Source organism: Anser brachyrhynchus (genome assembly GCF_964034855.1).
Source record: "Anser brachyrhynchus genome assembly, chromosome: 12".
Lineage (NCBI taxonomy): Eukaryota > Metazoa > Chordata > Aves > Anseriformes > Anatidae > Anser > Anser brachyrhynchus.
Genome location: NC_137707.1, coordinates 4,127,170 through 4,155,000, shown reverse-complemented (window position 1 = coordinate 4,155,000; position 27,831 = coordinate 4,127,170). Strand labels below are relative to the sequence as shown.

At 38.0% G+C, this 27,831-nt stretch overlaps 1 long non-coding RNA gene across 2 annotated transcripts in view; it reads right to left on the bottom strand.

Moving 5' to 3' along the window:
- Positions 1–27,831, bottom strand: part of LOC308176548 — a 131,310-nt gene that overhangs the window by 91,157 nt on the left and 12,322 nt on the right. The gene's annotated exons all lie outside the window — the stretch shown is intronic.

Genomic DNA, 27,831 nt, shown 5'->3' with positions numbered 1-27,831 from the left:
CACAACAAAAACAGATAGAAGGAGTCAAACAGCTTACTCCAAAATTATGTCTGAGTAAGCAAAAGAATTTGCCTGATTCCTTAAGACTCCTCTAATTTCTCTGCTCAGCATAGCATATTACTTTTCCTAGTGTCCCTATAACTTTCGTGGATCTACAGAGCTTTGATCTTGTCTATCAAAGGCCATTCTACTCCTAGTTCCTGAGGCGCTCAGGAAAATTAGATGCTTTGAAAAACCTTGGCGTTGGGTTTTAATAACTGATTCAGCACAGCCCATCTCAGCAAGGCAAGATCACAGCACAAGGTGACACTGTCCTAAAAACTCTTCAGAGGCCAACGGCATGAGTTTCACTAGCTGTGGGATGAACACAACCATGCTTAGAGATCTCCAGCAATACAGCTACATGAGCCGCTTTGCAGAAACTTTTACACAGCTCTCTGTTGTCAAGATTGTGATTTCCTGACATAATGAGCCAAAGCCTCAGCTGACAGATATTGCTGGAGTACCAGGGACTGCACCGAAGTTGTGCTGATTTACAACAGCAGAAATCAGACTCACTGACTATAGTGAAAGTATTAGCAGAGTACGGAACCTTTTGACATGACTAAAGGCACATTTAATACCTGAGCACTTGGCAGGTTTATTAGCCTGGATGAAGTGCTATGTTAATACAGTAACAGCTTCTGGTAAGCTTAGACTAAGGGAGAGCAAACTTGCATCTTACAGCTTCTGGAGGTCAAATCCTTAACTCTACAATATACTAGGTAATGTTCTCTAAGTATGTCAGAATGTCCTTACAAACCTCAAATTCATTGCTTCTTCCTAGGTCTAAGTAGTCATATAGTCTGACTTTAATACGAAAATGAACAAATAAAGTGAGAATGAAAGAACTGGGAAATTTCACTATTTCCAGTAAATGCTATAGTTTTATTCCTCAATCCAATTCATATCCTCCTGCAGAAGCACAAGTGATATGAAATCATTGCCTTCATGTGCAATTTGTGGAGGAAGAATTTAAAGGATCTGATACCTGAATTTAATGTAATTTGGGGGCCTTTTTTTTTTTTTTATCTTCCTCTCTGTACCTCTCAGTTGTTTGATGACATTTTTCAGAATAATCCTTATGTTTTGGTTTGCCTCTTGGCTCAGAGGGAAGTATTTCTTGCCTTGTTAAAGAATAATTAGGATGTTCTATTAATCACTTCATTAGTAGAAAAGGACCATAAGTGACTCTTGAGGGTTTTGAAAGTCCTTATTGAAAGAAGGAAAGGTGGAATGAGAATCCCTTATGGATATCACTTTTTTTGTACATTCTGTGGGACTGTTATTTAATTAATAGAACTCTGTACTTTTGGTTCTGGTCAATGTGAATAAATTAAGGTGATTAAATTGATTAAATCCAAATCACTATTTGAACTGACAGCTCCACTCCCGCAACATGAAAATAGAAATCTGCTAAAAATAGAAATCAGGCATAGGAAGTTGTTATCCTAGCATGTTCATAGATTCCCTTAGTAACATTTTATTTTTCTATATGACCTTAGTTTGCTTTCTTTGAAAGCTAGACTTCTGCACATTTTGCCTGCCCAACAAATACAGCTTGCACAGGGTTAATTGTCCTAAAATATTGATTTCTTAAAATAGCTGTTTCTTACACAACCTTTTCTCCTGCTCATTGAGAAGTCCAAAGGATTTCATAAAGGACCAAACTTATAAAAGTAGTGAAATTGCATACAGACCCTAAGGACTTGGACGACAATGGTACAATTTAACTTGCAGTTTAGGGCTATGGGGCCTTCTTGCAAAGAAAATAGAGCTATAGAACCTCATTTGAAAGCACCATAATAAACACAATTTAGCTGATGCTTACAAGACATGCAATTATATAAAACTTCTCAAGGACCCAATTAAAATCTAGCCAAATTTCTTAAAGTAGTTGTGGGAGATCACATATTTGGGATCTGTAGATTCCTGGCTATTTCTGTACTAGAGGACTAGGAATGGACCCCTGAAAGGACTTAAGCACAGCAAATTGTGCCCTGCAGCAATCTGTCTTGGTTGCAGCCTATTAGTCTGGTTGCAGTTGGGTCATGAAGTGCCTGCGCTGTGCTCATCAATGTGTTGCATGCAAACAGTACGGATGTCAGATCAGTCTGGACTTGAGAACCAGTTCAGAATTGGCCTCTTTGAAACGACTAAATAATGTTGATACACACAGATGGATGTAATGATGATTTTTAGGGCAGCTGAGAATACAACCATGTGTATTTTACTTGTATGTTACTTTTTGCCAGAAAGAAAACTACTGCAGCAAATCCCTAAATTCATCCCACATAGGGATTTTGGTGATTATCATGAAACTTTCTCTAGACAGTCAAATATTTAATGAAGTATGCAAGGGTGCTTTAACAAATAGATGAGAAATTCAAGGAAGTGAATTCATACCTTTGCATGAAATCCAGGATAACTTTATAGAAAGAATTTGATTCATCTAGATCCACGTAAGAGAGATCAATTCATCCAAATGGAAATGGGTCATATTCTAAGAGCTTACTGAAATAAATAGAAAGACATCAACTCTACCAAGCTTTGGAGTTTGTTCTAAATATACAAATAACCCACTGTTACAAAGCAGTTACGTGGCAAATCCAAGAACAGAACCCCTAAACCTGTTTCAAGCTCCATTGTGATAATCACAAATTAACTTAATTTCAGATCTGACTTTTGGGAGCATTTCTATGGAAATTTGCATAAAGAGATTGGCTTATACCTTCAGTGAACACAATACAGATTGTATACCTAGGAATAGTCATCAGAGTTACCAGAAATACCTTCTCAAGATATAATTAAAAGAAGAAATGTGAACCTTAAAACACAATAAGAATCTGTTTATGGCTCACACAGTCCTGTTCTCCTGGAAGCTTGTGATTGTTCATGAAAGACTTTTAATTTTCACTGCTCTTATGGATGAAAATGAAACTTTATGTAATTCCTTCAGAACACCTGCATTTATATTAAATCTTCAAAGACCTGTCAAAACAACAGCTATCATAGCATTATATTAAATTAAACTCCAGTGTGAGCCTCACAAAATTTAGCACTGGCCTGAGCCTGAAAAAAAAAAAAAAATCCAAAACAGAATAGGATTCATAAGTCCAGATTCAGCACAAAAAGACTAAACCATGAAAGAGGTATTCATTTCATGAGACATCCTAAATGCCAGTATGAGCAGCTCTTCCTTTGGGATCAATGATGAACTCTAACGTGTGAGAAAAGGTGTTAGTAAGGGCCAGCAAAAGGAAAAAAAAAGATCTTTAAAATACCTTTTAGTAAAGCTCACTCTAAGCCATTCTCCTCCCCTTTCCTCCTTCAATTTTATTATGTTTTATAAACAAATAGCAACAAATGATTTGATTTAGCTCTTTGACAAGTGGTAGAAATTAACCATTTTCTTCCTTGGCTGTAAATTATTTCTGGGTTGTGTGTATGGAATGGAAAACAGTATATCCCCAGGGAGAAAAGCATTTTCATAAATATTACAGTAAAGAAGACATCACACATGAGTCCAAGGTAAACATGTCTTTATCCATTATAGGGTCTTGCTCACACCATCAGCCTGAAAAAGGATGCTGTTTGCCATTGCCAATCTCCTATGCTCATTAGAGATCAAGCAGCTGCTGGTGCTGGCAGCAAACATATGAGAATTGGCTATTTGGCTTATCTGAGCTCATCCATATTAATGCCTTGTTTCCACAGAGCAAAATTTAGGTGCTTCTTGAAAATGCCCTTGGTGTCATCACCTCCTAAACCTTGCCAGGTAGATTGCTCCAAACATTTATTACTTTCAGACAGAGAAGATCCTCCCCTGTGTCTTTATTTCAATTTAAATTCCATTTGTGCTCTTTTGTCAAATTTTCTGCATTGAGTTATGAATAACGCTGACATTAGCTCTACCATTATAGAGCTTGAGCTCTTTAATTAGATACCCTCATTCAACTTTTTTTCTGAGGTTAAGGTTTTAAACTAGTCCTCGTAACTCCTCCTTTTAAAGCTGAAGGCAACAATGTCAATCCTTTACTCTCCTGTTCCTCTTTTTTCAAGTCCCCTAATATTCTTTCCAATGCAATGACTGGAATTCTTTGCTTGGATTGAGGGCTGACACCCACTGTGCAATGACAGTCACTCACACTACAGAATTTCCCCCGTGATTCAACCAAGTATTTCATTTGCTCTTTTATTTGTCTCACTTTGGATATGCATACTAAGATATAGCCTCATTTCTGCATGCCTAAAAGACAGCTCTGATTTCAGGACATCCTTTCCTTTTGCTTCCCAATTCACAGTGATTTTATATCGAGTGGAATTTGAACTTTTGGATTTGTTTTTTTCCTTTTGCTTTCCCAATCACTTCTCTCTCCTTAAATTCTCACCTACTTTGCAAGGGAAGAGAAATACCTGGAACTACCACATTGTCTCTGGATCTTTTAAATTAGTTAGAACCAGCTGCAGTTTGAGAAGTACCAATAAAGATGCCCCGTATGTATATATCAGCAAGTAGTCTTCTGGAGACTTGTGAAGCTCCCAGTTACAAGTTCATCTTCAAAATGAGCAAGTACAATTGCTGCCATCTGGCAGAGAAACTGAGGCTAGGCACTGAAGTACCTCGGGCTAAGAAAGTCTAACATCTGAAAGGGCAACTCTCGATTTCCAAGTTCTCAGCTCTATCTACTTGACAACAGTGTGGTTGTGAAAATGCAAGTCTCGTTTGCTGTATGTGCTGTCTCAGTTCCAAGTATATATTCACTGTTGCCATTGCTTGTCTTTTTTCCTGGACGTGGATTTTTGAAGCCCATAGAACAAATCCTTTCTTTCATAGGAAACTTTCTCAAGGACACTTTAAAATGGAGACAGTAAGACACATTCATGTCTCGGTGTGATGGGAGTAATGCATGAAAATCTCTTTTTATGGAGAATATAACTGAGTCATTTAACTAGTCTGTCCATAAGCTCTGGCAGGCAAGGCATTCCTCTACACTATTAACCCCCTAGTGGTTTATATCTTGGTAAGTGATGCTAAGACAAGATAATGTCCAGCCTGTAAAAGATTCAATGATAATGATTCTGAATGGTGGGTATGAAGAACTAACTCCTTAGGTTATTTTCTGGGGGGGCGGGGGGTGGGAGGGGGAATGGGTAAACTATACCATCCATTGTTTTTAGTAGTATCTGTATCACTGAAGAGATATAGATTCAGGATGTAGGAAAGATGCTATGTCAAAAATCAAATTGCAGTATATTGTCTATTTCACAGCAACTTCTGAAGCAGAAATTAATTTTCCATTTCTATTAAGAAAGAGGATCCCTGACAGTTTGAGAGAAGGGAAAAAGCGCTGCGTGAAATGATATGCTAAATCCCCCCAAACAGGCATTAACAATAATGATAAGGGACAAGCCACATTTCCCTAGCAGAATGATGGCAGCTGAAAGTGTGGCATCACCCCTTCTATGACCGCTGCCTCAGGATCGATGTTCAAAGGAGGTTCGAAGCCATGACACAAACCAGAACAGGCAAGTGCAGACCGTTTGGCAGCTTGAAAAGGCAGGTGGAAATGTAGCATCTATCTGTGTCCAGCAGCCTCAATATGTAAATCCATTTGTACTCATTATAACCTAATCCTGCTTCTTACCTGCCAGGACACATGGCAGGAAAGGAAATAGGTCTATCAAGGAGGAACAAAAGACAGGGTGTGATTTCTCTCTAAGAAAAGAGATGATGGGCTGAATTTCCTTTTTGTGATGGTAAATGGAGCTGGAGCAAGATCACCAGCTTTGTACCCTCTTACAAAACAGCAGAATTTGGCCCTTCATATATAAATAGAGAACCAAATAATCAGGTGGTACCTGTCTTAAATGAAAGCCTCTAACACAAGCCACAATAGATATTTATTTGGAAGAACATTCAGAGGAACAATTATGAAAAGACTAAATGGAAACAGTCTGAGCTGTAACAGTGGTGTTAAAAACGTAATTTACTGTGGAGGGGCTGTGTGTTTAGCTCCCCTCAGCATCCAAGAAACTCTGTCTGTCTTTGCTCATTAGTTTGTGCGTAAGTGCCTGGGTTTGCTCCTTGCAATGCATCCTAGAATACATGTAAAAGGAGAGAACACTTTAAATGAGTGTGTGTATTCTAATTTCACATATTTTCCAAGCTTGAGAGTGATAAACCCTGTGATATTTTAGCCAGGATTTATACACCTTTTTAAGGACAAAAGATGAAATAGGCCAGGCTTTGAAATTGCACCCACAAGACAAGAAATGTATGAAGTGATTGCATAATGGAGAAATGGAAAGCATATGCCCTTCACCACTGACAAAGGCAAGGAAAAAGAAGGCCTCAGAGCAGGTGAAAGGGAAAAACCATCTCCAGACAGGAGCTCTTTCCAGGTACTCCCAAGCAAGGCCACTTCTTAAGCTGTGCTTTACTGCGTCGCCCTTCTCTGGAGCTTAACTAGAAAAACACCTCCTGTCTTCCTTCTCTGCTTGGTAAAGGACATCTCACAATATTTGTGACTGCTCAGATGAATTTCAACTGCTGTGCTGGAAGTCCTTTAAACCCCATCACTTCCTTTTGCTTGTGTAACATGTACACTATTGATTTGACATTGAACGTTGCTTGCAATTGACTGTGTAATAATTTAATGTATATGCTCACAGGAACCGCTTGTACTCTATGTTACTTTCTTTTAAAGAGCTTGTGATTGGCTGCAGCAAAGCAGGTCTTCTGTTTTACTTTCTGATGGCTACTGTGCGCAGTGTGGGGAGACCATTGTATCTTCTTTGAGAGTAAACTATAAAGCCCAGGAAAATAATGTAAAGCAATGCAGAATGGTGTGGGAAGGGAAAAAGAAACACTGCCAGCATGGACTGTGCAGTGTGTGTGAAAGGATGTGGCAGAGAAAAGGGGAGAGGAGATTCTAAACAAGCTTTAGTTGCAGTGGAAAAGAAAAGAATTCTTAAGGAATGAGAAAAAAACATATTGAGATCGTGGCAGCCAAGGAAGCTCCTTGCTGGGCTGAGAACAAACCTGAAAAGGAGGGCAGCTGCTGCACAGCCATAGGTTGTGTGTGTAGGGAGATGAGTTGTTCACATTGCTACTCTGCCCCACTTCAAAATTTTCTGTGTTTTTAAAAAATCGTGGTTCTAGCCTGTCTTCTAAAACATGGGTCTAGAATTTGCAAAGCCCTTTTAGTGTTCTTGGTACTCTGACAAGAAGGAAAAAAGGCAAAGAGATGCAAGGCAGACCCCATCCTCTTGTGTCAAGTCATGAAATAAATAAATTAGACTCAAGATGTACAACTGTGTTACTGTCAGCACAGACTTCCCTCCTGTCACGAGCTCCTTAGCCTGAACTAACAAAAAAGACATGAGAACCTGTCAGAGACGACTTGCCCCAGGAGGCACAAAGCTCAGTCCTGGGCAGGGATGTCCCGTGAGATCCCCAGCCTGGGCCATGTTGGAGCCTCCTGCCTGTTTCAAATTAGCTCAGCACGGGTAGCTTGTTCACAGCTTCTCTAATCAATCAGTTATGCACACAGTGCTTGTGTATCCAGGCACATCATATTTGAAAGTATAATTGCCACAGCAAGACAACACAAACTAGAAACATTAACAAATCTTATTTTCTCACATCCCCCTTCCAATCGAGAATCTGAATAATTTAGAACGGGTTGGCAGTTCTTGATTACATTTTGCACCTTTTAAAATTGTCTAAATGAAATTTCAAGTAATTTAAGCAGCAAGTGAAAATGGCACATCTTTGTTTTTTGCTTGCGTCGGTAAGAGTACTGAAAGTGTCAGTTTTTAGCAGCTTCAAGTCAGATTCTCCAGCATTTTTCTGCTGGGACAGTGAAATGTCTGACTCAGAGCCTGTGTACAAGGAGGAAAACTACTAATGTGAGTGAGAATATCAGGGCTCAGTCAATACAAAAAGTGAGTAATAATAATGAAAAAAAATCATGACAAGTTGGCTGTGTGCCAGTTTACTTGGTATCTGGGTATAACAATGACACACGGGATGAATTTTGTGGAAAGAGGAGACTCAGTTTGCAGGGGCGTATATGTATCTTATGGCTTATTCACACCCAGATTTATCCAAGGGGTTGAGGAAAGCATAATTCCTGTAAGTGGCAGAACCTTAACAAGGTGCATGCAAAATGTCATGCAATCTGAGAAACTGCTGCTACTTATCAACAAGCTGCATCCAGCCTCGCTAGTTGCTCCTTTGGGCAGTAAGTCTATTAGGACCTTGTCTTCTATCTCTGCAAAGTGATATGTGAGTCTATAATATTATATAAATGAAATCTTTATAATTATTGTTTATAAGACTGTATAAAAAGGAGGCAGACATCTTGGGAATACTCAGCTTGGCTGGAAAGCTGAGAAAATGAGTTCCAAACTGCAGCTTTCTATCTTAATACTAGCAGATTTCCTGGTGGCATTTCTAATTTTAGACTACACACCACTGAAAAATCAGACTCTTTTTTTTCTTTTTTTCTTTTTTTTTTTTTTTTTTTTTAACCTATGAATGAGACCCATTAAATAGAGATGCAAAAAGTGCATGTTTTTTGAATTTCACCTTCCAGGCTTCAATACCCAGGCAAGACAAAGAAGGTTGCAAATGCTAAACAGCTCCCAGAAATAGGTCCATTGCTCTTCACAGAAAGAGGAAATAGAGGATTGTAAGGGAGTGAACACTTGCACGACCACTGAGCAATTTTAAGCCTGTTCTTACAGATTCTCACATTCCAGGGAGAGTTCATATTTTATCTTCTTCACCAGGTCACACGTCCATAACATACAATCTTGGGGATTTCTGTAATCTAAATTGTCCTTCTACTTAAAAGGGGGATGCATAATGTGATTGATACTTTTTTACACTGATAGAAATGGAACCGTCCATTTGTATGTGGCAAGCCCAGAGTAAATTAGAAAAACATTCTCTTCCACCCTTATGTCTAAAATGTATATTTTTTAAATGAATTAAAGAAAATGGAGGGACAACTCATTAAGACTACTAAAGGAGCTTGAGGAATACCTAGGATGCTTTGTCCTTGCCATTACCTATTGATTAACAATGGAAGAATTTTGAGTGCAAGCTTGGAAAAAAAAATGTAAATCACATAGAATTAATGCCTCCTACAACTACAACATTAAACTGAATTGTGGATAGAAGAGATACTGGATAAGTTCTGATTGCAAAGGAATGGTACTGGCAACGCACTCCAAAGCATGCATAAGACACAATTGAAAGATAAATGCTGGAATCTGGACATAACTAGAAAAAGTACAGAGTAATTTATAAGGATTGGCTTTCATCTCATTTTACAGAGGTCTCAACTCTTCACGTTGAATGAGCACTTGGTGTAAATATGGCCTTGCAAATTGCAGCTTCTTCATAATTTGCCCTCTTAGAACACCTTTCATTGAATGCCCTCAAGGACCATTACTGAACTGAGACTGCATAGTTATGCCTATGCTGTAAGAAGGCAGATGAGAATTAAAAAGAAAAAAGAGTTGATAAACTGACTTTTTCTTCTTTTTCATTATTTTAACTACTTTTTAGGCTCCTTTTAAAAAGGAGGTGGGAGGGTTATTAACAGAAAAGTGAAAGTACTCAACAAAATTACTATATTTTGCTAACATTAAAAAAAAAAAAAAGTTATTGCCAAAGCAACCCAACAACAACCAAAGGAAACAATCATAAAAAGTTATGAGAGAAACTTTTCAAATAGTTCAAACAGTTATTCCCATTTAGCACTATGTAAGGTCCTTCAAAACATAAATTACACACAAGATTTTATCCCTGGAAATCTAATTTAGTTGTTACATTTTTCTTATATAGAACAAATGAAAAGTAACACAGAGAAGCACAGAAGAAATGAATCCATCAGAAACTGAAGCATGTCAGCATGAAGCACTGGCATTTCAACTCAATTTCACAAACTAAAAGCATGTTTAGAGGAGGAAAGAATTTAGGAGTAAGTGATGAAGGAAAAGAGGCATTCATTACAAACGCCATCACGCAATGCCAGATCTGGTTAAGTACAGTATGTCACTCTCTATAGTTAGGTGTTATTCAGTTTAAATTGAGCTGACTTATGACAGCCATAAGTGGAAATTTTTATAAAGTGCCACAGAAATATAATCAGCCTCCAGAAAACTCTCGCTCATCTACCTACAAAGCAGCACAGCAGACTAATTCATGTGGAAGCTGGACAAGGCCATGATGATCTGAAGAACCACACTTCATAGTTCCTGCTAGCACACCTCATCAAACTCTAACAGAATTTGGAGTACAAAATTGTTCACTAAGTCTGTATTTCAAAATGAACTGTTATTATTTTTTTTTTTCAAAGCATACTCATTTCAGCCTCATGAACCATAGTGAGAGTTCCTGGACCAATGCATTTTTTAATTCCTCAACTCCAAACACGCTGAAGTGGAAGCTCTGATGCAAGTACCTTGGTACCCTGAGAAACCCACAAAATGCGTTCTTGTCTTTCTCCCATTCTTCTTGTGACATCTACTCCAGGCTGTGGCTTTTAAAACCAAACCCCAAGACTTGGCTCTGAAAGCACTGACATGTCAGAAAAATGGGACAAATATCACAACAGGCTGATGAGTGTGTAATTACCATGACTGTGTTCCTCTTCTCCCAAATGCACAAGCTGAAGAGTTGTTGCATGCAAAATATGGTTACAAACTAGAGAGGAAAATTGAACCTGCATGGATGATGCTCTCTCACTGCAAGAAAAAAAGGGCAATGGCTGGTAAAAGTAATGATCCTGAGTGTTTTGTTTGCTTGACTTTGGCGGTGTTCCTGTATGCATTGCCTCTTGCCTGCAGTCCATTTTCAGAGACATATTGCAGAATGACATTGTTATGAATATAGGTATTATTGCTGCTGAATTTCAGGTGATTCATTCCCTCAAAATAGTGAGCATCATTAAACCAACTTTCAAAGTATTCCACAACTCCTCAAAGAGACCAGCACATCATATAGACCTTCTTCAAAGGACTCCCCTAGGCTCTACTCAGGATTCTCCCCCGTGACAGATATTGCTGCAAACAGCAGCTGCTTTACCTCTCCCTGTATTATCTTACAGTGAGAACAAGTGAAAGCTATGAATCAGCCCGCTATCAGGAATCCAGGAATAATGAAACAAGGAATAATTAAGGTGCCAGAAGTACCATTTGGCACATATAAATTATAAGCAATTTTTGAACACTAGTTTTCCCAGCTCCATAAAACTTCTATTCCTCCCCAGTGAAATTAGGCCAGTACTGCAGCATGGAAACTGTGGAACAAGTTCTCATAACAATTATATTCTACCCATGTTTCTGTTTTGACTTGGGAACAGCAAGGTTTCTGATGGAAGAATGAAGTTGCTTATATGTGTTTACAGACGGCTGTCTATTTGAGTGACAGACATATGTGCTGGAGCAGTGTTAAGTGCTGTCACTTTAGTTTATGGAGCAGTTGCTTTGGAAAGATTTCATTTTAATGCTAAATAAATGAGATCAAACTAAAAATAAATAGGGCAATTAGAAAGCAAACATTGTTTTCCTTTCAATTCTAGACCAATATTAAAGCTTGAAAAAATTGTCATGTAGACTGAGGTGTAAAGAAGAATTTAATAACAAGATCATATTCAATTTTAGGAAGACACGCAGCCTGTTATCAGGGAAACTGTGAGTGTTTGCTTATCATGTTGTTCAAATTAAATGACTATTACACCTGGCAAGTCCTTCTTCTACCACATCTCACCTGAAGGGTGACCACCCAATCTGGGGCATTTTTTGACCCAGTGGTTCAAGTCCTACTGATGGTGGAGGACATATGATGTATGAAATAAGAGTATGTCCAGAAAAATGAAAAAATACTGTGCAAGGAAATAGATAAAAAATATAAATATTTCTATTTGCCTAGGGGGGCTGCAACCCTTTGTCTTTTTGCCAGTAAAAGGTGATTTACAACTGTCCTCAAATCCTGAAGAAGTTCTACAGTTTTAGAGGATTTGCAAAGGGAATATACAGGAACAAAAGCAATTAGGAGTCATTGCAAGAATCTTTTTCCTCTTATTAAGTGTATGCAAGGAAAGCCAAGAAAGAACTCTCTGCTTCTCAAAGGAGATTTTTTTCCTCTTCCCAAACTGTGTTGTTGCTGGGGCTTCTCTCTTAAATTCCCAGTGCTATGCTAACTTCAGCTCAATCAGTACGTAGGAAAATACTCAAATATTAGCATACCCAAAAATTCTTTTTATACCAAGCATTGTGGAATTTTGAAAGCAGGAGAAAGCCTGAGAGAAAGAGAAGGGCTCTTTCAGTAAAACAAAAGCTTGTATTTGCATTTTAGTTGGTCAGGAAAAACAGAGCAAACAAAACCCACAAATGCAAGGAAGGTTCAGCAGAAGGTGATTGGCTTTCTACCTAAATTCTATTCTTATGTTTTTTATCCCATAGCAAAAGAAAGAAGTACTTTCTAGTCATAAAGATTACGAAATGTTTTCCAAGAACATGTCCAATAAAGCCTATCAGAAAATCAAAGATCAGACAGAAAGAATGGCTGTTTTTGAAGAGTTTGAGATCAGGTTTAGGAGATATCTAGGCTGCTTGAGGAAAATACCAAGAAAAAACCCTGGACATGAATAAAAGTGCAAATTTTGAGCCAGTATTCAGGAAGACCAAATGAGATGGTTCAGCAAAGTCTTGTTAGCCTGTTGTCAAATATCGGACAAGGAACTCATCTGATAAAGGATTAAAAGGGAGTGTGAGACACCATGGTTCTATGGAAGAAAGGTTTTGTCAGACTAACCTAATTACATTTACCACCCTGGTAAAATTACAGGTGGGGTTTAGGGAGGTAACACACTTAAACTCCTATAAATATGATGTTAGGATATTGTAATACACAATATTCTGTTTAAATTTAGCATTGTACCTTCTTAAGGTAAACATTAAGTGGGTTAATAACCAGCCATATGGCGCATTTTACAAACCTATTTTCAGGGAAAGTTGTCATGGAAAAATTGAATTTTAGTACATCACTGCCTACCAGAATTCAACCTTTTCATCAGTGATCCAGAATTAACTATAAAATCACTGTTGAGAAAATTGGTGGCTGCTGTAGCTACTGCTTGAGAGAAAAATTGCTTAGAACACTGAACAGAGCTGCTTGGTAAATTGGGGGAATTCAAGCAAAGGACACATACAGCCAAATGCAACTGGACATAGCTAAACACAAGAAAGGCAGGCCATGCCTATCACACAAAGGATTTACAGCCTGGAAAGAAATTGCTCTGGAAAGATTTGCTGCTCAGAGTGGATATGCAGCTGAATGGATGAGAATCCAGGATGATGCTGTACCAAAAAGTACTAACAAAATCTTCGTATAAACAGAGGTAATCTGAGTAGAAATATGATTCTTATTGTCTTACCCAACACTCATGAGTCTGAAATAGAAATTCTTGCAGCTCTGGTTGAAAGAGTAGAAAAAGAAGCATAAAAATAGGATTCAAATAGATGCCTTACAATAAGGTACTTAAAAAGCTCACTCTGTTTAGCTTATCATAAAGAAAGAAAAATGTGTCTTGGGGACCAAGAGGAAGATAAAAATGCCATGTCCCATAGTCTTTTAATCTGGTAGAATAAAAGACAGGAAGCTAAAAGAATGGAATAGAGGCCCGAAATTTTAAAATATTTTCTTTTTCAGTTCCAGACTGGATGTGTTTTTACAGAAGGTGTTTTAGTAAAAAACTCCCCAGAAAAAGCAGTATGGGAGAAGTCTCTCATCTTACATAGTAGAGACTGAAATTTTGGATAAGTATAGACCAGGCGCAGTCATAGGTCAGATTTCACTTCACCTTCATGATATTTCCACTCAGCTTACTTTGAGGTAGTGGACACTGCTTTAACAGCCAAAAGTTCATGGATTATGCCTGAGTATTCTGGATGCTTCTCCTACTTCCCTAGCTCAGTTAAGGAAAGGAAGAAAGTCACCCTACACTGGGAATGGCATCCATAGTCCTGATAGTACACTGCATCTTCTGCAAATGCTCTGAAAATAGTTCAAAAATGTATCCTGCAGGCAATTTTCTTTTCCTCGTGACCTCTTGTGGTAGTGCCTAAGGCTCTATTACCTTCTGTTTACTTTTAAAATGTCTGCCATGTCTGTACTTGGAGAATGTACCAATGTGATGGTTTAGTGCCACCATGACATACTGTTCCAAGAGCAAAGGTTTCAACCAAAGAAAACATCAGCTTTGACATCAATGTCAAACGCTCTTTTTCTTTGACTTCAGACCCAATGCAGGCTCTTCGGCAACCTTCTTCCCTCAGACAAATCTTGTTTCCTGATTACAGATTTTCTTGGCTGCTATAGTAAGCTAGCTTCCATTCCTTCTGATGTGTTAAATGTTAACTGCTCTCAGATGTTCTCTTTTTTTTGGCTGAGTGGCAGGGCTAAAGTTTGGGGAGATAAGATTCCTTCTCCCTGCAAAGGCTATTAAAATCTTGCTCCTAGACACTTGAGTCCAAGAGGAGACTGTCATAGGTCTCATTCATTTCTTTCTTTCAGCTTGCTTCCTTCAAAAGGGAGACAACACAATAGCGTTTCTCTACTCACAGTTGAGCTGATTTTCTATTTGTGCTAAGGAAGTAGAACATCCAAAAATTAGATCAGGGCTGAATGACATCTGTCTTTAGCCTTTCAGGAAAAATGGAGTACTTAAAAATGATTTACACTTACTTTTTAAAGGAATTTAAGAAAATACGTAGGTTTGCCTGTACCTTGACATGACTAATCCACTCATCTGCAGTTGATCTGCAGTTGACCTTGTCTTGATGCTTAGAATAAAGCTGCTAGATTCCATGTTACATTTGACTCCAGATTAATTTCCGGCCTTTATTGACACAGTTATTCTTCTAAAAGGCCTGCATATTTAAGGGGAATAGCATCTACTGACAAGGAGATGGGCCTTTTTAAAGTAGGACCATTGGATGAACAGATGTGAATAGACTGATCATAGCTACTGCTGCCCAGAAAAAAAGAAAGCAAAGGTGTTCAACAATTTTACTGGAAAGGAATGCTCACTGTAAGAAGTACAGTCTATTTCTATGAGGCTGAAAATTTAATTCTAGAGTGCTGCCATCCAAATAATGAGGTCAGGAAAAAGGATGTAGGGGCATGAGGACTGCAGTATATAGGACTAAATTGTACTGCAGACAGTACAATGGAGTATGTTGGAAGACTGTTTTCTTTTTGAATGGCATTACAGGAAAGAAATTCATTTGATATCTACAGCATCTTATCCCATCTTAGAAATGTATTTTTCCTACTTATGTAACTATTGTATTAGCTTATTCCCAAAAATGAGTGTTGTGGTGTATTAGGATTAGGTCCACTGTGCTGTCCTACAGAGCAGATGAATAGGAAGTAAATGTTGTTAGGTCTTGTCTGGTTGCTGCCAACCAAGAATGAATATATGAGGAAGGCATTTACTTTAAGGACTCCTTTAGGAGCTGAGGATGATCAGTTTAGATCAAAATGTCCCTTACTGGAAAGTAACTTATGAAGAAACACAATCCTCAGCTCTTGCTTAGGGAAATGTAATGCAGTTCAGGAGGTGCTCAGTAAAGGTGGCTTTAAATTGTGTTTGAAATTCACTGAACTTTGGCTGGCTTTAGGTCTGCCAGCACCATGCCCGCTGCAAGCTACCTAGCATGTATGTGGGTAACTAGCCTGAAGGAGAGGTTTGAACATAGTCTTATTCCACTAAACCAAAGCTGGTATTGAAAGTAAAGTAAAGCAGCAAACATTCACTGTAGTATATCCTTGGAGGAAGCCTTTTTTGAGTTGGATTTCCCCCTCCCATCATAACATAATTCATCTGTAGAGAAGGAGGACAAACATAAGCTGTTTTACTCCAGAAACACAACCCAAACTGGTGGCAGCACTAGGCAATCATATCGAAAGAGGCAGCTTGGTTACTTATCAGTTATGTCTCTCAGCATATTACAGAATCACAGAATTGTAGGGGTTGGAAGGGACCTTGAGAGATCATCAGGTCCAACCCCCCTGCCGAAGCAGGTTCCTTAGAGCATGCTGCCCAGGTAGGCGTCCAGATGGGCCTTGAATATCTTCAGAGAAAGAGACTCCACAACCACCCTGGGCAGCCTGTTCCAGTGCTCCAGAACATATTATCGGAATATTATCACACATATTCAGCACCTTGGTATTAAGAAAATCTCCAAAAAGGATTCATCCTTTTGTTGATAATGAGGACAGACAGACAGAATGAAACAAATTGAGTGAGAGAGTGAAAAAGAGAGAGAGAATGTCTTGGTATAGTGGTATAGTAAATTCAACGTACAGTTGTAAGTTATTTCACCTCTTTCTTTCTGGTAAATTGTACATGAACAGCTCAGAAGTTCCTTACATTATTTCGGTGCCGATAAACTTACTTGAGTAGCTATTGGTGGACACTCGTTTACAAATACTATATATTAAGAACTTAAATTGTTTCAGCTGCATACACAGAATTTGTTGTATATTTGTCTTTTACAAAATCTAAGGTTTCTGGAATGAACTTTGACAGTTCCAAATGTGCCTTCTGCTAAAATTCCTCTTAGGTTGGCTACTGTGATTAAAATTGTTTGGTAGAACTTTCATAAGAAATTAAGTCTGAAATAAGACTGAACTCAATTTTGATGAAAGGTGTTTTGTTGTTGTTGTTTTGTTTTGTTTTTCCTGAAGTGAAATAAGTATTCAAGAGGGATGATAGGACTGGAAAATGAAAGATATTCTACCAGCCTTCAGTCCAGACATTGAAACCTCACATTCTTCCTCAGTATTCTTGCTTCAAACTCCAGAACGTGCACTGAGAGGAAATATATTTTGCAGTGTAGCTGCACATCTTGACTAATGAATTCTAATTAACATCCTGTAATACATTTACTGGTAACAGACAGTCATTCTGTGCTCATCACATTTCATACATGGATAAAATTATTGGTATGAGTGTATCGCTCTGGGAAGGAATGTTGACTTGGAATCTATGGATAATTGCTTTTTTTTTTTTTTTATCTCGAGCATTGGAAAAACAAGATCCTCACTTGTACTTACAGGGAAAACCACTACAGGCTGTTCATCACAACTTCAAGCTCTTTCTGCTATTCCTCTTTTTGCATCAAGTCCTTTTAATGTTTCAAAGTCCCCTAGAGGGTTATGTTCAGAAAAGGCATGCTTAATTACCCAGTCATTCAACAGATGATTCATCTGGGATTCACTTTAGCATCTCTAAATCCCGATTGTCCTTATTCCAGTGGCTACTATTAAAAAGCCAACGACACTATGGTTACTACAAAGGTTTACCTACAGCTAAAGCTGGTGCTTGACTTAAAACCCATGAGGAATTTTATTAGAATAACATGGGCTATTTGTGTGCTGAAAGTTGTGTGAATATCTCATTTCCTTCCTGAATCAAAGCTTAAGAATGTCACAGTTCTTCCCCTTGCATCAAATATTAAATCATTGTATTTCATAATCCATCATAAACGTAAGATACCAACCAATCACTTCTCATTCCAATCACTGTCTCTCTCCTAAAGCTAACAGTAAATCTATGTATCCATTGATGCAGTAATCAGTTCATTCTGTTTGATTTCTTCCCAAGTAGAAAAACTATGAAAATATCTTTTCCAATTTTAATCTTCATTCTCATTCAGTAAATAGAAATAAAAAACATAACAGAAAAGTGAGAACATCCTAAGAAGCACTGTAATCCATTTCATATATATTTTTGCTATCTTGGTTTATACATGATAGGTGCTGAAGAAAAAGGAGAATTAATAGAGCATGTATAATTTATTTGTATATGGGGAGTGTATGCATGAACTTACATTGCGAATTTCATTTAAATCCATAATGTAAAGTCCATATGAAATATATATAAAAGACAGAACATATGTCTTTAGTGAAAGTACAGTGAAGATATCATATGGATTATAAACAGACTAGAACTAGAAAATAAGTTCCTGCTGAGGTTGATTGCTCAAGTCATTCTGATTATTCAGGGAGCTTATCATCTGTCCAAAAAATCAAAGCAGAATATTTCTGGCTTCTAATAACCTGCTCATTATGGTCTCACAGGTGAGCATTCTTTCACAAAATGTGAATGATGTGTCACTGAGAACCATAACTAAGGTTATCTGGAGGGTACTCCTGAAAAGTGGGTAATACATCTTTGTTTTACCCTTTTTGGGCATAGCTGTTGGCTCTTCTGGCAGCCAGACCTACAGAAAGTAAAGGGAGGTGGATGTTCCCACAACATATCTGCCACTGGTGGACCTGCAAATTTAGATGAACTGGCATTTAAATGGCATGCAAAATCCTGTGCATGGGGTTGGTTTTGACAGCAAATTTACAGCCAGATTGAGATGCCAGCGATCATGTCACCATCTCAACCATCCCTAGGATTCCAAACAGCTTAACCTGATCACTTTTCTTCAGGCAAAACTTGTAACAACAGTGCAAGAATCATTATTAAAACTGTTAGGCAAAAGCACAAGAGCTTAGTTGATACTTTAAAACAGTGTTTTCCTCATGTAAATGGAGATGCCATCCATGGCCAGAAGCTATTCCGGGAGTTCCAAGGAGTTTATTGCTTGAAATGTTGACTTGGTATAACCATTTTGCATATGAACTTAATTAGAAGTCTCCCAATTAGACAGCTTGTTTGTAAAGTAAACATGCATAGATTACCATATGAGGTCTAGGGAAAAATTAAAATCAAGTTTGTTTTTTAAATGGAACACAAAAAAAAAAAAAAACAGAGCAAGGGAGATGGCAACTTGACGTGTATGATGTGTCAATATTTGCTCTGCACAATTTTTTCTCTGAAGATTAGGAGGGCTGAATCTATAGGCATGAAAGATGATTTGATTTGAGTTACACTCCAGAACTATCTTTTTTTGCTAGGAGGAGATGCTGTAATGGACTTTGATCAGCCATTCAATTAGTAGCCACTACATGATCTCCGATTACCCAATATTCAGGGAGGGCATTTTCAATGCAAACTTTTAGACCAAGTGTGATTAAGACTGTCCAATAGTTTAAGCTTATCTGAGTCACTTCAGTTAGTTTGAGGTCTGTAAGATTGGTGTGAGTCTGCGAAGCAGATTTCTATAATTACCCCTCAATTTAATTCCTTTTCTTTCCCCCAAGGCAACTCCATTTCTCTATTCCTTCTGCACTCTTATCCACTTCTCACAAAAAGATCTTCTAGCAAAGGGAAGATTCTAGTGTATTTCCCGTTAGCTTCGAAAAATATTAAGCTGTTACCAAGGGGTACTTCATGTACAGTGCAATAATATTTGCATATGCTCATAAATACTTATTTTGGTACTAAACATTTTCTGTATATATAGTATTGCCCTGCTATACCCCAAGACTCTCTTTAGTTGATTATTTCATTCTAACCATTTTTGTTCCACCTGATGAAAGCAATATTAAAACTCTTTTTTAAGGGATGGGTTTAAAGCACCATTGGACTCTAATGATGCAGAAGCACATGCTTAACTGCTTTGCTGAATTGGGGCCAAGAAAATGAAGTAACTTGCCTGCGTGTCTCCATAAGCCAATTGAGTTTTGGTCTTTTATCATCTTAGGTTAACAATGAGTTGCGAATAGCTCAAGGCATCCTCAGTGGGAAGGCTCTGCTTAGGGAACTGCCTGCTTGAAGGCAGTGAACAGTCACTCTGAAAATCCTTTTCCGAGTCATTTTCTCAATGACTATTCAATTCTCTCTTCTCTCAAGGTCTGATATTTAGATCTGCAGCTAAGACGTAAGACCCACATTTTCTGTTACTAAATATTGGATATTACTTTAACTGGGCATTTTGTAAATTGGCGTAATAAGGAAGAGGTATTTCCAGCAACAGATGTGCAGCTATAGTGCTTTATCTGCCAGATTTAGTATCAATATACTGAGAAGTTGTACTAGCAAAACAATCTTGGGTGTGCCTGTGTTACAGCCTGCAGTGCAGTGTACAGCTAGCTGTAAACAAGCTACGAGATACTAGAAGGAATCTAGCAATGGCAATAGAGTGCTCACAGCAGGTAAGTTTACTCTTTTCCTCAGATGCATAAACCAATGAGTTCTGTGACTCACAGCTATCTCATTAAAAGAGAATTCAAGATAAAAATAAGTGGTGATACTTCTGTAGTAAGTCAAATTGGTAGGGCTTCTGTACTTACAACCACAATAAAAATACTATTAATTGTTAAATCTGCTCAATTGATATGCAAATCAATGTTGAAATTCATGGAAATTTTATGTAATATAAAACCAATCCATTTGATTTAATGTAATTTTGAGTGGAAGAAATAAGAGGGAGGAGAGAAATCACCAAGATGTATATTTGGTGATCACTATTGCAATAACATACTGAGATCAATTCAAGGTAAATTCCAGGGAGTCACAGACACTGAAAAATATTCTTATATTTCCTATTAAATAATTACTAAGCTTTACCAGTTAGAAAACTCCAGTGAAACACAGACAAGAGTATTTTTATGACCAAGCTGCATCCAAATTGCTTCATGCAAATAAGCCTGGTAAAAGTAGATTCATTCAGTGTATGCAAATCAAAACTGCTAGTTCCAGAACTAGATTCACCTTGTGTAAAATTAGGTCATTTTCTCCAATAGATGGAGGAATCTACAATGACGAACACTTTTTAGAACAAATGACATCCTTTTCAAATTTGCTTCATTAGCCTCTTCATTCTATCCTGCATCCAAATAAAATGCAATTTAGTTTTTTAAAGGGACTCCTTTCAACTGTAAAATTCATAAAACTTGGCTTACAAAACAATATTTTCTTCTGAGTTCTGATTACAAAGTATAAACTTAATAATCCATAAGGCTATGAACAACCTTTGTATTCAGTACAGAAAGCTTTTCAGTTAGCTGGTGTGAGCATTTGGGTTTAGACACTTCCAGTCCATTAAGCTAATTGGGTAAGAGAGAGTTCATTCTTCTGGAATAACCAGTTGCTCCAGGAAGTGATGCTGACAATTAAGTAAGTGACACTCTTTCTTCTGAAGCATAACCCAGTGTCCGAGCAAGGAGCTCTGCTCAGCTAGACATACCTTCTTAGAACAAATCATTAAATGGAGGCTAAGGCAACTGCACAGAAATCCAGTGTTGTAGTTCTTTAGCCACTTCACAAATGCAAGTGCCCTAAGAACTTTTCTCTGACCAAAGATGGCTGTAAGCCTGCATATGTCAACATTATTGGAAAAGGATGACAGACGGCCTGCCTCCCCTCTCCCTACACAGCAGTGGCTGATGCTGTTTATCTGTGAGTGTTTGTCATTTCAAGAAAGGCAGCTGAGGATATTTAAACTAGGGGTATGAGAAAGCTAAAGTGATTTAGCTGGATGAGCTTGAATTTAACAGGATTAGTTCTTATTTTTATTAGAAAGCTATAATGTGATTCTGCTTTTTTCCCTAGAAAGGTCATCATGGTAACAACAGAATTATCTCCATTCCATAGAATTCCTGAAGCAATATTATAGCACATACTTACAGCAGCATGGCATATTTAACTGGTTTCAACATCCATCATATGCAACATCATCTACTGCATACCTGAACCCCTGGAAGATTTCAAGAAAGTAAACTCTGTTTTTCAGCTCCTTGCAAATTAAGAGCACACAGAGTTCAAGCAAATCCTAAAACCAACTACAACACACAAAAGTTTAGATGAAGAAGAAATATCTGAGACAAGAGTGATTAAAATATAAGAGAAATAAAACAGCCACCGTTTATACTTATTCCACCTACATAGAAAGAATATGTGTTTTGAAGTACAGTATTACAATTATCATTAGTAGAACTGAATTGCTGAGCATTGCTGCCTAATGAGAGATTATCAGTCAAGGGTATCTACCCTGTGCAGAAAAATTACTCAGTAACACAAATCCTAGATGATAGACAAATGGGCAGTCACAAATCGTGATATACTAAAGGACCCTCAGTCGACGGTGGAGAAGGAAGATCATGCAGTATATAACTAGCAGAACCTGACAGAGTCAGTGACCCAAAACAAAAATTAACCACTACCTTTCTGAGTAATACAAGGAAAAAATGCTTTGTTGTATGCAGGACACAACAAAAACAGTAAGAGGCTTTATATTAAACAGAAGTATGTACTTCTGAATATCAGCGTACCTTTTCACATAGCACGTGTGAGATGGATTGATCAGTTTGCACTTATTCTTTGGGTAACAGCCACAAGTTTAATTTTGCAGGTTGTTCAGTGATCACTTTAATGGCAAGGACTGCACACCAACAGAGGTTGGTAATGCAGTCTGGTTAATGGCAGTCAGACTTTTTGAATGCCTCTTTTGCATCCTGCCTTTGAACTGGGTTTTTTGAATATTGTTCCACATTTTTAGTGTCACACATCGTAACTGCTATTCTCAGTTAGACCATGGTTATAGAACCAAACAGAAAAAGATAAAAAGCCTGGCTTTCTAGAAACTCAATGACTTAGTCTTTTAGGGAGTTATGTTGAGCTCAAACTTTGGAATACTTTGGGAGCCTGCTGGATAGAGCGTGCTGAGTAGATATCACTCTATGTTAGACTAGATTCCTTCAAATACCCACAATAAATCCAATTCAAAGCTAGCAACACAGATTTCCATTTTGGTTCTGGACAACCAAACAAGACATATTTGAAAAGCATGATTTTCCCAAAAGAAAGCTCAGACCTTTGTCATCTCTTTCAAGCCATGTGAAAAGCAGCTACGCTAGCTCTTTTACAGCTTGATTGGTGCAGCAGTGACTTAATTTGGCTGATTCTATAATTAAGAAGATACTTAGACTTGTCAGCAACAACACAGCCAGTTTGTTCTAAGTTTAAGCTGCATGACAAGGAAGATACCAATCTTCAGGCTTCTGAGCATAACACATTAATATAATTGTTAATGCCCTGGTGTCATTTTTTCTCAATTTTCTTTTCCCCCTCCTCCTTTCCTCCCTTCCATTTTTTTTTCACTATCAAGACAAAATTGCATTAGAAATGGCTCTTATCATTTTATTAGTCTTTAAATTAGGCTGACACAGCCTTAAATAAAGAGATATTTTGTGGAAGAAAAAAAAATAGAAGAACTGTTTGTAAAACATAACTCTTGTGCCCAAAGGGACATATCATTTTCATATTTTAAATCTGAATGCATTTTAGTTATTTTGTGTTTTTGCAGCAATCAGTTCACATTATGAGAATAGGGTAGTATAATTATGGAAATTAAGTACAGATTTCAGTTGAATGAACTCATCAGATGGAATTACAGCCTTTCTAGATTGGTCGTCTGGCTTTATGTCAGATGATTTGCATAAAACATTTAGCTTAATGAGAAGGAAACAACAAGACTGCGGAATGTATTAACCCAAGGGGGTCTGAGCTGACATGTAAGAAATATTAAGGTAGTAGCTTCTTTTTTTATTATTATTTTAAAGACAAAAAGGAAGCCTTGAGAGCAGATTAGGGACAGAAAGGTAATTCTTGCTTGTATCATAATTCTTCATGAGCAGTATTTTTCACTACCTACAGTCATACACTGTAAGATAATTTTTCAGGTTTATTTACTTTCATTTGCCTGTAAGCAAATTCTGATATAATCTAGTTACTCTGTCAGATAGTGTTCATGGCTGCAAACGTGTCTTTGTGTTCAGTAGTTGAATTTTCTTCTGGTCAGTGGTCTGGAACTTGCTCAAATTATGGTCTGGGATATCTAGCCATTTATCTGTAATCTCTGGAGGGTCCAATTTTCATTGGGTAGTACAACACCATACTTTTGCATCTTTAATCATTAAGCTCAGAAATGCTACCATCCTAAGAGCATATTGATAGCAAATCTACTCAATGCACAGAATATTAAAGGGCTCTTTCTTTCTGTTCCCATGGCAGCACCTACTTCTGGGAGGGGATTCTCCAGGAGGCCTAAGAGAAGTACTTGAGAGATGCTTTCAAATGACTATTTATCCTCTTCAGATTTTCAGGCTCTACCTGTGAGCTGCCTTCTAGCCTGATACAGCTTAGCATCTCCACAATATCATTTTTTCTGGATATGCTTTTTCTGACTGTAGATAGCGTTTTGACATGCCTCCCTCTTATGTTGGAATTTGAATGTGGCCACTTGCAATAAACCATTGTTGTTCTTGTGCTAAGAAAGTGCTAAGCGAGAGCCTTGTTCTTTGTCTACAGCACTGTGGGCTGTGAAGCCAAAAGACTGTAGAAGGGAGCAGAATTCCTTCCCTAATATTTAAGAGACTTGGGATTTAATTAAGCATTCAACACTGTACCTCCAACAAGAGCAAGAATGTACACAGATGATCACAAGAGACCAACTTAGGGTGTCTTAAGATATAACCACTCATTAGTTGAAAGTTACCACTCTTGACAGATGGGCAGCCTTGCTTCTGAATTGGATTGCTTGTGATCATCTGGCCATACCTGTAGAGCCCTCTTCAAACTCCAGCCCCTCCAATTGTAAATCAGGCACTTGATTACTTGAAAGAAATGTCCCCAGTTAAGAATGTACTGTTCACCAGCCTCAAACAGGGAAAAATAAAATAATAATAATAATAATAATAATAATAATAAAAGTGTCTGCAAGGACAACTTAAGCCCTGTTGTGCAATCTTTCATTTAACCTACACATGTGAACATGTCAGGGAGTCCAGATTAGCCAGTAAAGTAGCAGATAGAAATTCTGTGGCAGGTATTTTGATTAATGCCATTCTGACTTAGAGGCATGAAATAAACTGCAGAGTTTAGACAGGATCCTGGAAGTGTAAATTTTACTGATTTTTTTTTTTCTCCAAAGAAAATCACCATCTGAGACTGTCTAAATAGAAGGATATGAATAAACTTCCATCTAGGGCTTCTGTTACCCTAGCCTAGAAAGGAACAGTATTAGGAGAGATTGCCTTTCCCTAGTTCATGATTGCTGGTGACAACATACAGAGAAGCAAGTTACCAATTCATTGAGTCGAAGAACAGCATGCTACATGTTGTGCTTAGATTTCAAAATAAAAAATCACATGGCAGTAGGAAATGGAAAAAGCCACTCTGCTTTTGCTGCCACATGTGTTCTTTCTACTGCTGAGCTCTCCTTAATGAAAAATTGGCCCAGGCTCAAAGAAGCAGAGAAAGAGATGAGAAAGAAATGGTGGTGCGGAAAACTACTGACCCTTGTATCTAGTTGAATACAGAAGCAGCACAGGCAGGGGGTTCCTTAAAAGAGTATATCTGAATCTATGAGCTTATGACTGGCTGCACTTAGGGAAAAAAAGTGAAATGAGAAAACTTTGGTGTGCTGGATGAATGTGAAGATCTGACTAGAAAAGATGAGCTGTAGCAAATTAAAGGCTGCTGGTTCAGTGGCCACACAGCCAGCATGAGGAGAACACAACTGCTGGTCACTTCAGAAACATGTTAAATAAGGAGCCTTTGGGACCTGTCCTACAGAAATTCAAATCATGAGAATTTTGCTTGATGTATAGCTGATTTGGTCCTCCATTTTAAATTCAGACCATGTGCTGTCACCATAAACATCCTGGGGACTCTCTCATCTTTCTTGCTGGTCTAGTGAATATCACCCAAAAAATATTCTCAAGGGAGAATAACTCCCTCGTAGTTAATCTTTCTAAAATGGGCCCAGACTGACCTTCAGGTAACTCTAAGATTCAGGGCTGTCCCACCTGCCTCAGACACCCCAGAATGGTACTGCTCACAGTGAGCAATTGCTGCCTTTTGTCCCACCAGGAATTTTCTCACAGGGACGTGACTCCTCTACACAGTCTTGATATAGAAACCACTCTGGGATTCCAGATCCCTGTGGTGAAGACAGGAGGCTCTGGGACTGCTATATTTTAAAAATGTGAAGAAAACAGGTTCTTTTCCTGTTACCAGAGATTAATGAGGGGCACTTCATACACCTAGCATAAAACAGCTGCAGACAGGCCTCTTTGTATTTGTAATTCATCTGAATGATAGTTTCTTTCTCTTTGCTTTGTTTTATGCTCTGCTATAAAGCTATACATGGCCCTCAAGTCAATCATCAACTAAATAAAGTGATACTTCATGCTTAATAAACACATTCTACCCATTGATCACAAAATGCTTTCCAAAGTTAAATGAGCATTGAAAACATGGAGAAAATATAGATCCAATTATTTAAGATGATAAAATAAGGTTGAATCAGAATATAGGTACCTAAGTACGAAGTATACTCATGCTCCCATCATTTAGGACCACCCATCCCAGAGGTAGTACAGTTTCTACTCAAAATTTCCTTGAGTATCTAAAATTTGTATTTCACAGCTTATGGTGCAGATTTTTTTTTTAAAAAAAAAAAAAAGGAATGGATTTCTTGCTCCTAGTTTCAGGCTGAGCAACTTACACTTGTGATTGCAAACAGCATTAGGCAAAATTGTGAACTCAGTGAAACCTGGCAACAAGACTGCTTCTGCCTTGCAGATAGGGTGATGATACTGCTCATCAGTTGATTGGCAGTAGCTTATCCCTTTGAGATACATTATGTTACAGCTCTCACTAAGTTTCTAACACTATCCTTACCTCTGATTTGAGAAGAATAAAAAAATACAGTCTTGCATGTTACCATGAAAGATTTCAAGACACTGCCCTAGGACCAGCTCCCACTTGGAACTTCACATGATCAGAAATTAGATGTCTACCAATGATTCCTGTGACTGAATTGGTGTGGTCTCCCTAGCCATTTCTATCAGAGATTGAGTTCAAGGAGTTTTCCCAGAACACCTATATCCTGAGGATTGGGAAAGGATCTGGAAGAGGAGTTTTCAGAGGAGGAAACACTGTCAGAAAAGAAATACCCACCAACTGTTCTCTTAAATCTGGCCCCTGTGCAGAGAGGTATTAAAGATTCATTAACACAGAAATGAAGCACTAGAAAACATAGTCTGGTGATTACCGAATTCAGATAGAATAGTTTGGGGATGTAATTTAAAGATTATGAACAATGTTCAAACTGTTTACTGCATGTGGCCCCAAGTCACTTGTCCCATAAATCAGTGTCAGAGCTCCTGATGCCTCTACTAATGCTTTATCCATCTGTGTTCCATAAATCCCTCTTTTATTACCTACCACTTTTACCAATCCTGCAGCAAACAAACATGTGGGCGGGGAGGAAAATGCCATGCCATTTTTGGAGCCAAGAAAGCAATGAGGAAGTTACAAACTTTCAGAACTTTCAGGAAGGAAAACTGAACCAAAACCTGATCATTCCCTCCTGCTCTGCTCAGAGTCACCAGGACTTCCTACATCTTTACTTTCTCCTTACAGCAAGGGATCTGAGACTCTTCACGCTCCATGAGATATCTGCTCATGCTGCTGATAGACAGTGCTATGCTGCTCCATTCTTAAAGCAGGAAAACAGAATGGCATTACGGAGTACATGGTTGCTTTATATTTGGAACATTAAGTGATAACTAATTTGATACTGTGAAAGACATTTTCACGCCATGTCATCTGTTTGAAGTATATATTGTCAATTATTGTAACGCTTTGAGCTTATTCACAAAAAGATTTGCTGTTCATTCCGCGACTTCCCCCACATTTTAGATTATGCCTTTTGTGACATGAACCTTTATACCGATCACAAAAAAAATGGAACATTTCTTGTAATCACAATTCCTTGTTTGATGCTGTCCGAGGGTGCAGA